The sequence below is a fragment of the Bos mutus genome, chromosome 26, assembly GCF_027580195.1.
Source record: "Bos mutus isolate GX-2022 chromosome 26, NWIPB_WYAK_1.1, whole genome shotgun sequence".
Lineage (NCBI taxonomy): Eukaryota > Metazoa > Chordata > Mammalia > Artiodactyla > Bovidae > Bos > Bos mutus.
The window spans coordinates 48,489,737-48,506,898 of record NC_091642.1 but is presented as its reverse complement, the minus strand read 5'-3'; the positions used below and the strand labels follow the sequence as shown (position 1 = coordinate 48,506,898).

At 40.7% G+C, this 17,162-nt stretch overlaps 1 long non-coding RNA gene across 3 annotated transcripts in view; it reads right to left on the bottom strand.

Moving 5' to 3' along the window:
- LOC138985783 (uncharacterized) overlaps positions 1-17,162 on the bottom strand; it is a 123,889-nt gene that overhangs the window by 67,778 nt on the left and 38,949 nt on the right. Inside the window, exon 4 of one of the 3 annotated variants that reach the window (XR_011462735.1) lies at positions 13,311-13,442. The exons of the other annotated variants lie outside the window; for them this stretch is intronic. This is a non-coding gene — a long non-coding RNA (uncharacterized lncRNA). Of the gene's footprint in view, positions 1-13,310; positions 13,443-17,162 lie in introns of those variants that run through there. 3 annotated transcript variants of the gene reach the window in all.

The window sequence follows — 17,162 nt, the reverse complement described above, 5'->3', positions numbered from 1 at the left end:
TGGAATCCAACTCTTTGCGACCCCATGGACTGCAGCACGCCAGGCCTCCCTGTCCATCACCAACTCCCAGAGTTTACTCAAACTAGGGTCTATTGAGTTGGTGATGTCATCTAACCATTTCATCTTCTGTCGTCCCCTTCTTCTTCCACTTTCAATCTTTCTCTGCATCAGGGTCTTTTCCAATGAGTCAGTTCATTGTATCCGGTGGCCAAAGTATTGGAATTTCAGCTTCAGGATCAGTCCTTCCAATTAATACTCAGGACTGATTTCCTTTATGATGGAATGGTTGGATCTCCTTGCAGTTCAAGGACTCTCAAGAGTCTTCTCCAACACCACAGTTCAAAAACATCAGTTCTTTGGTGCTCAGCTTTCTTTATAGTCCAACTCTCACATCCATATAGGACTACTGGAAAAACCATAGCTTTGACTATATGAAACTTTGTTGGCAATGTAAGCCCTCTGCTTTGAATATGCTATCTAGGTTGGTCATAACTTTTCTTCCAAGGAGCAAGTGTCTTTTAATTTCATGGCTGCAGTCACCATCTACAGTGACTTTGGAACCTCTCAAAATAAAGTCCGTCACTGTTTCCTCTGTTTCCCCATTAATTTGCCATGAAGTGATAGGACCAGATGCCATGATCTTGGTGTTCTCAATGTGGAGCTTTAAGCCAAATTTTTCACTCTCCTCTTTCACTTTCGTCAAGAGGCCCTGTAGTTCTTCTTCACCTTCTGCCAAAAGGGTGGCGTTATCTACATATCTGAGATTATTGATATTTTTCCCGGCAATCTTGATCCAGCTTGTGCTTCCTCCAGTCCAGCGTTTCTTTTGATGTACTCTGCATGTAAGTTAAAGAAGCAGAGTGATAATATACAAACGTGATATCCTCTTTCCCTATTTGGAACCGGTCTGTTGTTCCATGTCCACTTCTAACTGTTGCTTCCTGACCTGCTTACAGATTTCTCAAGAGGCAGGTCAGGTCGTCTGGCATTCCCATCACTTAAAGAATTTTCCACAGTTTCTTGTGTTCCACACAGTTAAAGGCTTTGCATATTCGATAAAGCAGAAATAGATGTTTTTCTGGAATCCTCTTGATTTTGTGATGATCCAATGGATGTTAGCAATTTGATCTCCTCTGCCTTTTCTAAAACCAGCTTGAACATCTGGAAGTTCATGGTTCATGCACTGTTGAAGCCTGGCTTGGAGAATTTTGAGCATTATTTTACTAGCATGTGAGATGAGTGCATTTGTGCAGTAGTTTGAGCATTCTTTGGCATTGCCTTTCTTTGGGATTGGAATGAAAACTGATCTTTTGCAGTCTTGCAGCCACTGCTGAGTTTTCCAAATTTACTGGCATATTGAGTGCAGCACTTAAACAGCATCATGTTTTAAGATTTGAAATAGCTCCACTGGAATTCCATCACCTCCACTAGCTTTGTTCATCGTGATGCTTTCTAAGGCCCACTTGACTTCACATTCCAGCATGTCTGGCTCCAGGTGAGTGAATCTACCATCCTGGTTACCTGACCCACTCCCATAACATACATTCAATGATATTAGAATTAGAAGATTTTCAAGAAGGAGAAACTGTCCTTATGCAGGATACATTGTTGTTATATAATCCTTAGCACAGAATTTGGAGAAGGCAATGGCACCCCACTCCAGTACTCTTGCCTGGAACATCACATGGACAGAGGAGCTGGTGGGCTGCAATCCATGGGGTCGTTAAGAGTCGGACATGACTGAGCAACTGAACTGAACTGAACCCTTCCCAACATAAAGGAGCTTTTAAATTTAAATGCCCATAGCCTGGTGTTAATCATGTAGATCCACCCCGTAAGTGTGGGGTTTTTCCTTTTAATTTTTTTTTTTTTAATTGAGACTTAGCTCACCACTCCGAGTGAGTTTGAATGACCCTAAGATAAAACTTAAATCTATGGCCAGCATCAGAGCAGGTATTATTAATTGGCCAGGTGAGAGGATCCCATCTAGTAATATCATGAAGATAGAACAGGAGTGAACACTCTTCTAAAATAAATTTCCTAGGGGGTATCCAATCAGAGCCCTAGAGAACAGAAATCCACCAAGGTTACCCAAAAGTACTAGACACAGGTAATCGGCCACAACTAAACAATTGGATTGAGTTTTAAACTAGCATAGAATTGTGTCTATGATAGAAAACATTTGATTGATAGGCATGCTATGCTATGCTAAGTCACTTCAGTCGTGTCCATCTCTGTGCGACACCATAGACGGCAGCCCACCAGGCTCCCCAGTCCCTGGGATTCTCCAGGCAAGAACACTGGAGTGGGTTGCCATTTCCTTCTCCAGCCCGTGAAAGTGAAGTCGCTCAGTCGTGTCCGACTCCTAGCGACCCCATGGACTGCAGCCTACCCGGCTCCTCAGCCCATGGGATTGTCCAGGCAAGAGTACTGGAGTGGGGTGTCATTGCCTTCTCCGATTGATAGGCATAGGTCTATGGAATCAAGAACATAAATGATTATACAAATCAAATCAGCATCTTCGGCAAGATGTCTACTTCTTCTTCTTCTTCTTCTTCTTCTTCTTCTTTTTTTGTTTAATTTTATTTATTTTTTAAATTTACAATATTGTATTGGTTTTGCCATATATTTGTCATCTTCTTCTCATCCTGGTGTAGTTTCCTGTGTTTGAGCATTGTTTTAAGATGAGTTTTAGGTCAGTAGGCCTCTCTGTAGACCAGTCCAGCTTAGGGGCCTTTGGAAGTGTGAGTTAATCCAAGAGTCAATTTACCTTCAATTTCACTAGGCATGAGCTAATTAAGAGTACCTGATAGAAAGGTCCTTCCACCCAGCTTGGAGACAGTTCATTAAATTATATCTTCTTCCAGTCTTGGTTGTGTGTGAGGCATCTGATCCTCAACCAAAGATAGATTACTGAGATAAGTTTCAGAAACAACCCTACAGTGTCCTTTAATGATTAAATTAAATTTTACCATAATATACCCTAACAGCACAGAGAACCCGCTGTTCTCCATGTACTGAGTACTGGCAACCCGCTCCAGTACTCTTGACTGGAAAATCCCATGGATGGAGGAGCCTGGTAGGCTGAAGTCCATGGGGTCGCTAAGAGTCAGACGTGACTGAGGGACTTCACTTTCACTTTTCACTTTCATGCATTAGAGAAGGAAACGTCAACCCACTCCAGTATTCTTGCCTGGAGAATACCAGGGATGGGGGAGCCTGGTGGGCTGCCATCTATGGGCTCACACAGAGTCAGACACGATGGAAGCAACTTAGCAGCAGCAGCAGCAATCCTAACAGCAAAGAACTATTCAGGAAATGAGTGTTAGTAGATACTGACCTCCATTAACAAACAGGGATTTAACATTCATTGAAACATCTCTTTCTCCTTAAAATCACCGTCATTTTTACCAAATATAATCAAATTAAGATCTGCTTGTAATATAGGTCTGTTCTCAATAAACTTGGCCTAATGATTTATATAACCATAATTGATCATAGACATTTTAGCTTTGCTGAGACTTTTATCGAGTCTTCAGACTTGACTTCAGACTGAACTTTTAAAATAAAAACTTTCAGGGCTAGGAAAGTCATGCCAAAGGCTTATCACAGATTTTGCTAACATATCTAAAAAAAAATTCCTCCCTTCTCATTTCATTTCAGTTCACACACTCAGTCATGTCAAACTCTTTGTGACGCCATGAACTGCAGCACAACAGGCCTCCCTGTATATCACCAACTCTCAGAGTTTGCTCAAACTCATGTCCACTGAGTCAGTGATGCCATCCAACAATCTCATCCTCTGTCATCCCCTTCTCCTTCTGCCTTTAATGTTTCCCAGCATCAGAGTCTTTTCAAGTGAGTCAGTTCTTTGCATCAGGTGGCCAAAGTATTGGAGTTTCAGCTTCAGCATCAGTCCTTCCAATGAATATTCAGGACTGATTTCCTTTAGGATGGACTAGTTGGATCTCTTTGCAGTCAAAGGGACTCTCAAGAGTCTTCTCCAGCACCACAGTTCAAAAGTATCAATTCTTCAGTGCTCAGCTTATAGTCCAACTCTCACATACATACATGACTACTGAAAAAACAATAGTTTGACTAGACAGACCTTTGTTGGCCAAATAATGTTTCTGCTTTTTAATATGCTGTCTAGATTGATCGTAACTTTTCTTCCAAGGAGTAAGCATCTTTTAATTTCATGGCTGCAGTCAGCATCTGCTGTTATTTTCGTGCCCCCCAAAATAAAGTATGTCACTGTTTCCACTGTTTCTCCATCTATTTGGCATGAAGTGATGGGACCAGATGTCCATCAAGAAGCTTCCATAAGCCTCTTATCCTTCTCCACCAGAGGGCAGAAAGAATGAAAACTAGAATAACAGAAAACTAACCAATCTGATCACATGGACCACAGCCTTGTTTAACTCAGTGAAAATATGAGACGTGTTGTGTAGGGCCACCCAAGACGGATAGATTGTGGTGGAGAGTTCTAACAAAATGTGGTCCACTGGAGAAGGGAATGGCAAACCACTTCAGCATTCTTGCCTTGAGAACCCCGTGAACAGTATGAAAAGGCAAAAAGATAGGACACAGAAAGATGAACTCCCCAGGTCAGTAGGTGCCCAATATGCTACTGGAGATCAGTGGAGATATAACTCCAGAAAGACTGAAGAGATGGAGCCAAAGCAAAAATAAAACCCAGTTATGGATATGACTGGTGATGGAAGTAAAGTCTGATGCTATAAAGAGCAATACTGCGTAGGAACCTGGAATGTTAGGTCCATCAATCATGGCAAATTGGAAGTGGTCAAACAGAAGATGGCAAGAGTGGATGGAGATCGACATTTTAGGAATCAGAATTAAAATGGACTGGAATGGATGAATTTAACTCAGATAACCCTTATATCTATTACTGTAGGCAAGAATCCCTTAGAAGAAATGGAGTAGCCATCATAGTCAACAAAAGAGTCTGTGCAGTACTTTCATGGAATCTCAAAAAACGACAGAATGGTCTCTGTTAGTTTCCAAGGCAAACCATTCAATATCACAGTAATCCAAGTCTATGTCCTGACCAGTAACGCAGAAGAAGCTGAAGTTGAACGGTTCTATGGAGACCTACAAGACCTTCTAGAACTAACACCCAAAAAGATGTCCTTTTCATTATAGGAGACTGGAATGCAAAAGTAGGAAGTCAAGAAACACCAGGAGTAACAGGCAAATTGGGCCTTGGAGTACAGAATGAAGCAGGGCAAATGCTCATACAGTTTTGCTAAGGGAACCCACTGGTCATAGCAAACACCCTCTTCCAACAACACAAGACTCTATACATGGACATCACCAGATGGTCAATACCAATTTCTCATTGATTATATTCTTTGTAGCCAAAAATGGAGAAGCTCTGTACAGTCAGCAAAAACAAGACAGGGAGCTTACTGTGGCTCAGATCATGAACTCCTTATTGCCAAATTCAGACTTAAATTGAAGAAAGTATGGAAAACCACTAGACCATTCTGGTATGACCTAAATCAAATCCCTTATGATTATACAGTGGAAGTAAAAAATAGATTCAAAGGATTAGATCTGATAGACAGAGTGCCTGAAGAAATATGGACAAAAGTTGTGACATTGTACAGGAGATAGGGATCAAGACCATCACCAAGAAAAAGAAATGCAAAAAAGCAACATGGCTGTCTGAGGAGGCCTTATTAATAGCTGTGAAAAGAAGAGAAGCAAAAAGCAAAGGAGAAAAGGAAAGATATAAACATATGAATGCAGAGTTCCAAGGAATAGCAAGGAGAGATAAGAAAGCCTTCCTCAATGATCAGTGCAAAGAAACAGAGGCAAATAATAGAATGGGAAAGACTAGAGATCTCTTCAAGAAAATTAGAGATACTAAAGAGATGGGAATACCAGGCCACCTTACCTGTCTCCTGAGAAATCCATATGCAGATCAAGAAGCAACAGTTAGAACTGAACATGGAACAAGACTGGTTCCAAATTGGGAAAGGAGTACATCAAGGCTGTATATTGTCATCCTGCTTACTTAACATATGAAGAGTACATCATGCAAAATGCCGGGCTGGATGAAGCACAAGCTGGAATCAAGATTGCCTGGAGAAATATCAAAAACCTCAGATATGCAGATGACACCACCCTTTTGACAGAAAGCGAAGAACTAAAGAGCCTCTTGATGAAAGTGAAAGAGGAGAGTGAAAAAGTTGGCTTAAAACTCAACATTCAGAAAACTAAGATCATGGCATCTGGTCCCATCACTTCCTCGCAAATAGATGGGGAAACAATAGAAACAGTGAGAGACTATTTTCTTGGGCTCCAAAATCACTGCAGATGGTGACTGCAACCATGAAATTAAAAGACACTTGTTCCTTGGAAGAAAAGCTATGACTAACCTAGACAGCATATTAAAAAGCAGAGACATTACTTTGCCAACAAAGGTCCATCTAGTCAAAGCTATGGTTTTTCCAGTAGTCATGTATGGATGTGAGAGTTGGACTATAAAGAAAGCTGAGCACCAAAGAACCGATGCTTTTGAACTATGGTGTTGGAGAAGACTCTTGAGAGTCCCTTGGACTGCAAGGAGATCCAACCAGTCCATCCTAAAGGAAATCAGTCCTGGATATTCACTGAAAGGTCTGATGCTGAAGCTGAAACTCCAATACTTTGGCCACCTGATATGACGAACTGACTCCTTTGAAAAGACCCTGATGCTGGGAAAGATTGAAGGCAGGAGGAGAAGGGGGCAAGAGAGGATGAGATGGTTGGATGGCACCACCGAATTGATGGACATGAGTTTGAGTAAGCTCTGGGAGTTGGCGATAGTCAGGGAAGCCTGGCGTGCTGCAGTCCTTGGGGTTGCAAGGAGTTGGACACTACTGAGCAACTGAACTGAACTGTTGTCATTTCAGTGTTTATCCCATTAGCCTTTTTGGTCTATGTACTATGTTTCATTTTTGACGCTTTTGAACTGTGGTGTTGGAGAACACTCTTGAGAGTCCCTTGAACTGCAAGGAGATCCAACCAGTCCATTTGAAGGAGATCAGCCCAGGGATTTCTTTGGAAGGAATGATGCTAAAGCTGAAACTCCCATACTTTGCCCACCTCATGCGAAGAGTTGACTCATTGGAAAAAACTCTGATGCTGGGAGGGATTGGGGGCAAGAGGAGAAGGGGACAACAGAGGATGAGATGGCAGGATGGCATCACTGACTCGATGGATGTGAGTCTGAGTGAACTCCAGGAGTTTGTGATGGACAGGGAGGCCTGGTGTGCTGTGATTCATGGGGTCACAAAGAGTCAGACACGACTGAGCGACTGATCTGATCTGATCTGAAGGGAATATTTCATGCAAACATGGGCTCAATAAAGGACAGAAATGGTATGGACCTAACAAAAGCAGAAGATATTAAGAAGAGGTCGCAAGAATGAACAGAAGAACTGTACAAAAAAATCTTCACGACCAAGATAATCACAATGGTGTGATCACTCACCTAGAGCCAGACATCCTGGAATGGGAAGTCAAGTGGGCCTTAGGATGCATTGCTATGAACAAAGCTAGTGGAGGTGATGGAATTCCAGTGGAGCTATTTCAAATCCTAAAAGATGACACTTTGAAAGTGCTGCACTCAATATGCCAGCAAATTTGGAAAACTTAGCAGTGGCCATAGGACTGGAAGAGGTCAGTTTTCATTCCAATCCCAAAAAAAGGCAATGCCAAAGAATGCTCAAACTACTGCATAAATGCACTCATCTCACACACTAGTAAAGTAATGCTCAAAATTCTTAAAGTCAGGCTTCAATAGTACATGATCTCTGAACTTCCAGATGTTCAAGCTGGATTTAGAAAAGGCAGAGGAACCAGAGATCAAATTGTCAACAGCCATTAGATCATCAAAAAAGCAAGAGAGTTCCAGGAAAACATCTTACCCAAACATATCAATTTTAGGAACTCCATACAGTTTCTAGGATATCTATATTAGTAACATTTACCATACAATATAACCCGAGACTTATATAAGTTATATTCTCACTTGAGAATATTCCCCATGTAATTCTGTAAACAAAATGAATGTAATTAGTGTAATATCTCTCTTTGGGATCTTTCAGGGGCTCTCTGAAGCATCTCAAAGTTAGCTAGAAATCTTCTTCATTAGAATGATTTAGAAAGCTTTGTCAACAAAATCAAAAATGTTTAGAATACTCAGTCAGATAGGATCATAGGTCATTGTGAAACCATAGCTATTCAGTTAGCCAAAGTAGCAATAAATGATTTCAGAACAGCTCATTTAAGAAAAACTTAATACTCATTTTCACTATATTGATTCTTCCAATCCATGAACATGGTATATTTCTCCATCTATTAGTGTCCTCTTTGATTTCTTTCACCAGTGTTTTATAGTTTTCTATATATAGGTCTTTAGTTGCTTTAGGTAGATATATTCCTAAGTATTTTATTCTTTCCGTTGCAATGGTGAATGGAATTGTTTCCTTAATTTCTCTTTCTGTTTTCTCATTATTAGTGTATAGGAATGCAAGGGATTTCTGTGTGTTGATTTTATATCCTGCAACTTTACTGTAGTCATTGATTATTTCTAGTAATTTTCTGGTGGACTCTTTAGGGTTTTCTATGTAGAGGATCATGTCATCTGCAAATAGTGAGAGTTTTACTTCTTCTTTTTCAATTTGGATTCCTTTTATTTCTTTTTCTGCTCTGATTGCTGTGGCCAAAACTTCCAAAACTATGTTGAATAGTAATGGTGAAAGTGGGCACCCTTGTCTTGTTCCTGACTTTAGAGGAAATGCTTTCAATTTTTCACCATTGAGGATAATGTCTGCAGTGGGTTTGTCATATATAGCTTTTATTATGTTGAGGTATGTTCCTTCTATTCCTGCTTTCTGGAGAGTTTTTATCATAAATGGATGTTGAATTTTGTCAAAGGCTTTCTCTGCATCTATTGAGATAATCATATGGTTTTTATTTTTCAATTTGTTAATGTGGTGTATTACATTGATTGATTTATGGATATTGAAGAATCCTTGCATCCCTGGGATAAAGCCCACTTGATCATGGTGTATGATCTTTTTAATGTGTTGTTGGATTCTGATTGCTAGAATTTTGTTAAGGATTTTTGCATCTATGTTCATCAGTGATATTGGCCTGTAGTTTTCTTTTTGTGGGATCTTTGTCAGGTTTTGGTATTAGGGTGATGGTGGCCTCATAGAATGAGTTTGGAAGTTTACCTTCCTCTGCAATTTTCTGGAAGAGTTTGAGCAGGATAGGTGTTAGCTCTTCTCTAAATTTTTGGTAGAATTCAGCTGTGAAGCCGTCTGGACCGGGGCTTTTGTTTGCTGGAAGATTTTTGATTACAGTTTCAATTTCCATGCTTGTGATGGGTCTGTTAAGATTTTCTATTTCTTCCTGGTCCAGTTTTGGAAAGTTGTACTTTTCTAAGAATTTGTCCATTTCTTCCACGTTGTCCATTTTATTGGCATATACTACCCAAAGCAATTTATAGATTCAATGCAATCCCTATCAAGCTACCAACAGTATTCTTCACAGAGCTAGAACAAATAATTTCACAATTTGTATGGAAATACAAAAAACCTCGAATAGCCAAAGCGATCTTGAGAAAGAAGAATGGAACTGGAGGAATCAACCTACCTGACTTCAGGCTCTACTACAAAGCCACAGTTATCAAGACAGTATGGTACTGGCACAAAGACAGAAATATTGATCAATGGAATAAAATAGAAAGCCCAGAGATAAATCCACGCACATATGGACACCTTATCTTCGACAAAGGAGGCAAGAATATACAATGGATTAAAGACAATCTCTTTAACAAGTGGTGCTGGGAAATCTGGTCAACCACTTGTAAAAGAATGAAACTGGACCACTTTCTAACACCATACACAAAAATAAACTCAAAATGGATTAAAGATCTAAACGTAAGACCAGAAACTATAAAACTCCTAGAGGAGAACATAGGCAAAACACTCTCCGACATACATCACAGCAGGATCCTCTATGACCCACCTCCCAGAATATTGGAAATAAAAGCAAAATAAACAAATGGGACCTAATTAACCTTAAAAGCTTCTGCACATCAAAGGAAACTATTAGCAAGGTGAAAAGACAGCCTTCAGAATGGGAGAAAATAATAGCAAATGAAGCAAACCGACAAACAACTAATCTCAAAAAATATACAAGCAACTCCTACAGCTCAACTCCAGAAAAATAAACGACCCAATCAAAAAATGGGCCAAAGAACTAAATAGACATTTCTCCAAAAAAGACATACAGATGGCTAACAAACACATGAAAAGATGCTCAACATCACTCATTATCAGAGAAATGCAAATCAAAACCACTATGAGGTACCATTTCACACCAGTCAGAATGGCTGCGATCCAAAAGTCTACAAATAATAAATGCTGGAGAGGGTGTGGAGGAAAGGGAACCCTCTTACACTGTTGGTGGGAATGCAAACTAGTACAGCCACTATGGAGAACAGTGTGGAGATTCCTTAAAAAACTGGAAATAGAACTGCCTTATGATCCAGCAATCCCACTGCTGGGTATACACACTGAGGAAACCAGAAGGGAAAGAGACACTTGTACCCCAATGTTCATCGCAGCACTGTTTATAATAGCCAAGACATGGAAGCAACCTAGATGTCCATCAGCAGATGAATGGATAAGAAAGCTGTGGTACATATACACAATGGAGTATTACTCAGCCATTAAAAAGAATACATTTGAATCAGTTCTAATGAGGTGGATGAAACTGGAGCCTATTATACAGAGTGAAGTAAGCCAGAAGGAAAAACATAAATACAGTATACTAGTGCATATATATGGAATTTAGAAAGATGGTAACAATAACCCAGTGTACGAGACAGCAAAAGAGACACTGAAGTATAGAACAGTCTTATGGACTCTGTGGGAGAGGGAGAGGGTGGGAAGATTTGGGAGAATGGCAATGAAACATGTAAAATATCATGTAGGAAACGAGTTGCCAGTCCAGGTTCGATGCATGATGCTGGATGCTTGGGGCTGGTGCACTGGGACGGCCCAGAGGGATGGTATGGGGAGGGAGGAGGGAGGAGGGTTCGGGATGGGGAACACATGTATATCTGTGGCAGATTCATTTTGATATTTGGCAAAACTAATACAATTATGTAAAGTTTAAAAATAAAATAAAATTGGAAGAATAAAAAAAAAAAGAGAGAAACTTAAATCTATTATCAAAGGCATTCAATATTTGAAGAACAGGTGTTCTCTTAGAGAGAAAATCTAAATTCAAGTTTTTGCACCAGCTTACTTTACTTAAAAGGTAAACTTTATTAACTCTATTTTAAACTTGAAAGAAAGTGAAAGTGAAGTCGCTCAGTCGTGTCCAACTCTTTGAGACCCATGGGCTGTAGCCCACCAAGCTCCTCTGTCCATGGGATTCTCCAGACAAGAATACTGGAGTGGGTTGCCATTTCCTTCTCCAGGTGATCTTCCCGACCCAGGGATCGAACCCAGGTGTCCCACATTGCAGGTAGACACTTTAACCTCTGCACCACCTTAGTCCTAATCAAATACAAAACTCTTTCCTCATGGTTCACTTTTCACAAATCTTGTCACTTTCTGTACCCATTACTGTGTTTTCCATCCTAAAAAGCCACCTGTAATTCAGGCTTACTTCCTTTTCCCTTCACAAAATGCAATTCCATTCCTCACACCTTCTTCACTGAAAACACACTTCCTACTTCCCTTAAGCAACCAATAAATGACTTTTATATTAGAACTTTATTACTCCTTGGAAGGAAAGTTATGACCAACCTAGATAGCATATTCAAAAGCAGAGACATTACTTTGCCAACAAAGGTTCGTCTAGTCAAGGCTATGGTTTTTCCTGTGGTCATGTATGGATGTGAGAGTTGGACTGTGAAGAAGGCTGAGTGCTGAAGAATTGATGCTTTTGAACTGCGGTGTTGGAGAAGACTCTTGAGAGTTCCTTGGACTGCAAGGAGATCCAACCAGTCCATTCTGAAGGAGATCAGCCCTGGGATTTCTTTGGAAGGAATGATGCTAAAGCTGAAACTCCACTACTTTGGCCACCTCATGCGAAGAGTTGACTCATTGGAAAAGACTGATGCTGGGAGGGATTGGGGGCAATCAGAGAAGGGGACGACAGAGGATGAGATGGCTAGATGGCATCACTGACTCGATGGATGTGAGTCTGAGTGAACTCTGGGAGTTGGTGATGGACAGGGAGGCCTGGCGTGCTGCGATTCATGGGGTTGCAAAGAGTCAGACACAACTGAAGGACTGATCTGATCTGATCTGATCTGCAAGTATGATCTTCATACTTACTGTACATGAATCTGGCTAGAGTGTTAGTCAGAGGCTGGCTTTCTGACACCCCTTTGTTTCTGTTTTTGAGAGATTCTGTTTCCCATTTTTAAGCGGAATTCGTCAGGGATAAAAATCACTAATGAACTTGTGTAGTGGGCCCATGCGCTGCTTGTGAGCTTAAGTCTTCCAGGAGTCACCCCAGATCCATTTCAGCTCCTCTTACGTGTCTTGGGTTCTGCCTCTGGCAATCTAAGACCACCGTGGCTGCTCAGGTCGCTGAATGGCCAGTTCTTATGTGTGACCCCCAAACATGCAAGTATTTTAATTAATGAGTGGGTTTCCCTATGGGACCATTGCACAGTATAAGGAACTAGGCCTCCACCACTCCCATAAATTTCTCAGTCACCAGAGAAAATCAAAACCAGCCAAGAGGTGTCTTCTCCCTTTTCTCCAGAGCAAAGCTCTCATTGATTTTCCTCACTTTTATCCTGACAAATTCTATAATGGTGATCAAATTGAGGAAAACTGTCAGATCAGCCTCTTACTTAACTACTCGGCCAAGACCACTCAGTCCCCTACAACGGAGCAACCTCAGCATTTTTCAGCTGAGCCCAGGGTTTTCCTTGATTTTTTTCCCAATTGAGCCCTCCTACCCAGTACCTTTCCACTGGGTGGGCAATTCTTCTGGCATCTTTCAGCCAGCCCCTCACCCTGTATCTTTTGACTGGGTGGGAATTTCTCTGTATCTTTCAACCGAGCCCTACTCATTGTCTAGATCATGAGTGGGTATGCCCCGAATATTTAACCTGACCGCCCCCCACCCCGCCCCCCACACACACACACACCAGTATCCTTTCTACTGGGAGGGGGCAGGTAACCTGCTCCACCACCAAATAAAACTCAGAATCTCAACCAATATGGGAGATTTGAAAACCAGGAGAGACTTACCCAAATTTGTCCACACTCCCCGAGAAGGAAGATGGGTGCAAGGGGCTACTGCTGGTACCAAAGCTCCAGTTCCTCATGGAGTCCAGTCGAAGGAAGGAAGTCTACTCTGGGTCCCTTTGTGGTCACCATAATTGTCAACTAAAAAAAGATGTACAACTTGAGAGTTGTGAGTTAAGTTTTATTTGAGGCAAAATGAGGACTGCAGCCTGGGAGGCAGCATCTCAGATAGCTCTGAGAGACTGCTCTAAAGTGGCAGTGGGGAAAGTCAAAATATAAGGTTTTGGTGAAGGAGGAGTTCAGTGCCATAAAACATTCATTTTACAAAAGGTTTTTGTTAGTCATGAGGATCTGATATCACCATGAAGGGATTTAGTGCTTCTCTAGATATTAGGAAATGTAAGGATTGAGATAACAAAATCTGTTCCTAAAAACATCCAACTATCTAAAGACCTGTCCCATCAGATTCCCTGGAGCACAAAGTACCTCACTACACCCTGAACTCCCTCAGGGGTTGTTGAAGGTCAATAGCTATAGCAGCATGAGGTTCAATCTCTGTAGAGGCAGATGGTAAATGCCTTTGTTGTTCAGTCATTGGCAATGCTCTTGGTAAGTGCAATTTGTAGTTGACACTTCAAAAGCACTAAGAGCAAAAAAGACATTGAGAACTTCTCTACAATGCACAGAATATGTACATATTATCTGGATAATGTACATAATAATGTACATCTTATCTGGATGACTACAATAATTTTAATTGTGGTTAGGCTGAAGTCCATGGGGTTTCAAAGAGTTGGACATCACTGAGTGACTGATGGGAGGCAGTCACTGAGTTTCTGATGTTCATCATCACTGAGTTTCCTGATGTTCAAGCTGGTTTTAGAAAAGGCAGAGGAACCAGAGATCAAATTGCCAACACCCGCTGGATCATGGAAAAAGCAAAAGAGCTCCAGAAAAACATCTATTTCTGCTTTATTGACTATGCCAAAGTCTTTGACTGTGTGGATCACAATAAACTGTGGAAAATTCTGAAAGAGATGGGAATACTAGAACACCTGATCTGCCTCTTGAGAAATTTGTATGCAGGTCAGGAAGCAACAGTTAGAACTGAACATGGAACAACAGACTGGTTCCAAAGAGGAAAAGGAGTATGTCAAGGCTGTATATTGTCACCCTGTTTATTTAACTTATATGCAGACTACATCATGAGAAACGCTGGACTGGAAGAAACACAAGCTGGAATCAAGATTGCCGGGAGAAATATCAATAACCTCAGATATGCAGAAGACACCACTCTTATGGCAGAAAGTGAAGAGGAACTCAAAAGCCTCTTGATAAAGGTGAAAAAGGAGGGTGAAAAAGTTGGCTTAAAGCTCAACATTCAGAAAACGAAGATCATGGCATCCGGTCCCATCACTTCATGGGAAATAGATGGGGAAACAGTGGAAACAGTGTCAAACTTTATTTTTCTGGGCTCCAAAATCACTGCAGATGGTGACTGCAGCCATGAAATTAAAAGACGCTTACTCCTTGGAAGGAAAGTTATGACCAACTTAGATAGTGTATTCAAAATCAGAGACATTACTTTGCCAACAAAGGTTCATCTAGTCAAGGCTATGGTTTTTCCTGTGGTCATTTATGGATGTGAGAGTTGGACTGTGAAGAAGGCTGAGCGCCGAAGAATTGATGCTTTTGAACTGCGGTGTTGGAGAACTCTTGAGAGTCCCTTGGACTGCAAGGAGATCCAACCAGTCCATTCTGAAGGAGATCAGCCCTGGGATTTCTTTGGAAGGAATGATGCTAAAGCTGAAACTCCAGTACTTTGGCCACCTCATGGGAAGAGTTGACTCATTGGAAAAGACTCTGATACTGGGAGGGATTGGGGGCAGGAGGAGAAGGGGACGACAGAGAATGAGATGGCTGGATGGCATCACTGACTCGATGGACGTGAGTCTGAGTGAACTCCAGGAGTCGGTGATGGACAGGGAGACCTGGCGTGCTGTGATTCATGGGATCGCAAAGAGTCGGACATGACTGAACGACTGATCTGATCTGATGGAGAGAATAAGAAATTATTTTTAAAAACCCAATCAGAAATAATTTTCAAATCCAAAACACCATGCATCCCCAAATACTAACCCTTCAGTTCCCTTTAATCTCATCTTAAAAGCAGCATACCATCACTTCTGGCATGTGTTATTGATCACACAGATCAACTTGATACATGGTGGGAGGGGATTATACAAGTGCATGGATAATGATCACTGGGAGCCATTTTAGGAGCCAGCTACCTCTGTCTGCTCTCTAGACTACAATTGTTCACTAATTGTACCACAAATTCCTAAAAACTCATCCCATTATAGCATCAGCTTTAAGTTCAAAATCTTGTGATTTAAATTAGGGGTAGCTACATATGTGCTTTAAGCTGCATTCCTTAAACACAGCTACTTGAGTATAGTTTCCTCAATCTGAAAACTGGTGAAAGTAGATAAATGAGTTATATGCCTCTCCCATACCCATAACAAATGATAAAATAGCATAGAATAATCTTCATAGGCACTCCCATTCAATAAGGGACAATGAGAGGCTAGTAGAAGTCATTATCTCATGAGAGTTCTGAAACCCAGTCTGGGAAATATTTCCTTGGATTAGGAATTTCCCTGATCAGGATTTAATCATATATGTCCTCAGAGATGACACTCCACAGTTCTTAGTTCCACTCTCTGGACAATTTTTCTATTCTTTAAGTCATCCCTCTTTCTTTATAAAGGTTGTCACATGTTTGAGTCTGAGTTGTCTACTAAGCCTACTCCCTGTTTAAAGAATTTGGAGATCCATCTTGAACTCTCTCTGTCTCTTTCAGTCCAAATTGTCAGTATTTGTACATATGTGATTTTCTTTAAAACTTTATGAATTATTGTCTCAACTCTATTAAAGAAACATGAACCCTTTAACTGCTTCAAAATAAGCTCTACTTTACCTTGTGCATCTGTTGAGAAGGGACAGTATCCAGCATAGGCTCTATTGTTTAGTTGACTGGATCAATTGTAGAATAACTATATATTTTAGAAGAACTTTTATCTAACTGAATAGCACTTCAAAGCATCACCTTTGAACTTTCTGAAATCTAATCAAATAATTTTATGGTTACATCTTTGGCTTCACCTTTGGGCCATAATTTCCTGGCAGTGCCTTGGACTTGACCAGTAGTCAAAAGCCATTTCTGAATTTTAGCATAATTTACCATCTATAGAGACAGAGGAGCTTTCCCAGTGGCTCAGATGGTAAAGAAACTGCCCGTAATGTAGGAGACCCAGTTTTGATCCCTGGGTTGGGAAGATCCTCTGGAGAAGGGCATAGCTACCCACTCCAGTATTCTTGCCTGGAGAATTCCATGAACAGAGGAGCCTGGAGAACCTCAGTCCATGGTGTCAAAAAGAGTCAGACACGACTGAGTGATTAACATGTTCACTTCATTTAAGGGCTTCTCTGGTTCAGATGGAAACAAATATGCCTGCAATGCAAGAGATTCAGAATGTTCAAAGCCATGGAGTCCATTATTCTTTCATGGAGTCCATTATTTTTTCATTTATTTTATTTTTATGTGTGTGTGAGCTGGCACAACTGATAAACCTTTCGAGTCTACTGAATATCTTAGCCAAAACTTTTTCAAAGCTAATTCTTGAACACAGCTTTGTTAATATCATCTGCTCTCTGATGTGGAAAAAAAAAAAAAACGAAGTATTTACTCTCATAGTATTCACATTTTATTGGATCTAGACAGATAATAAGCAAAGAAATACATGTCTTGAAAATTTTAGCAAGTACAAAAAAAGTATTGAATCAGAGAAATAAGATAGT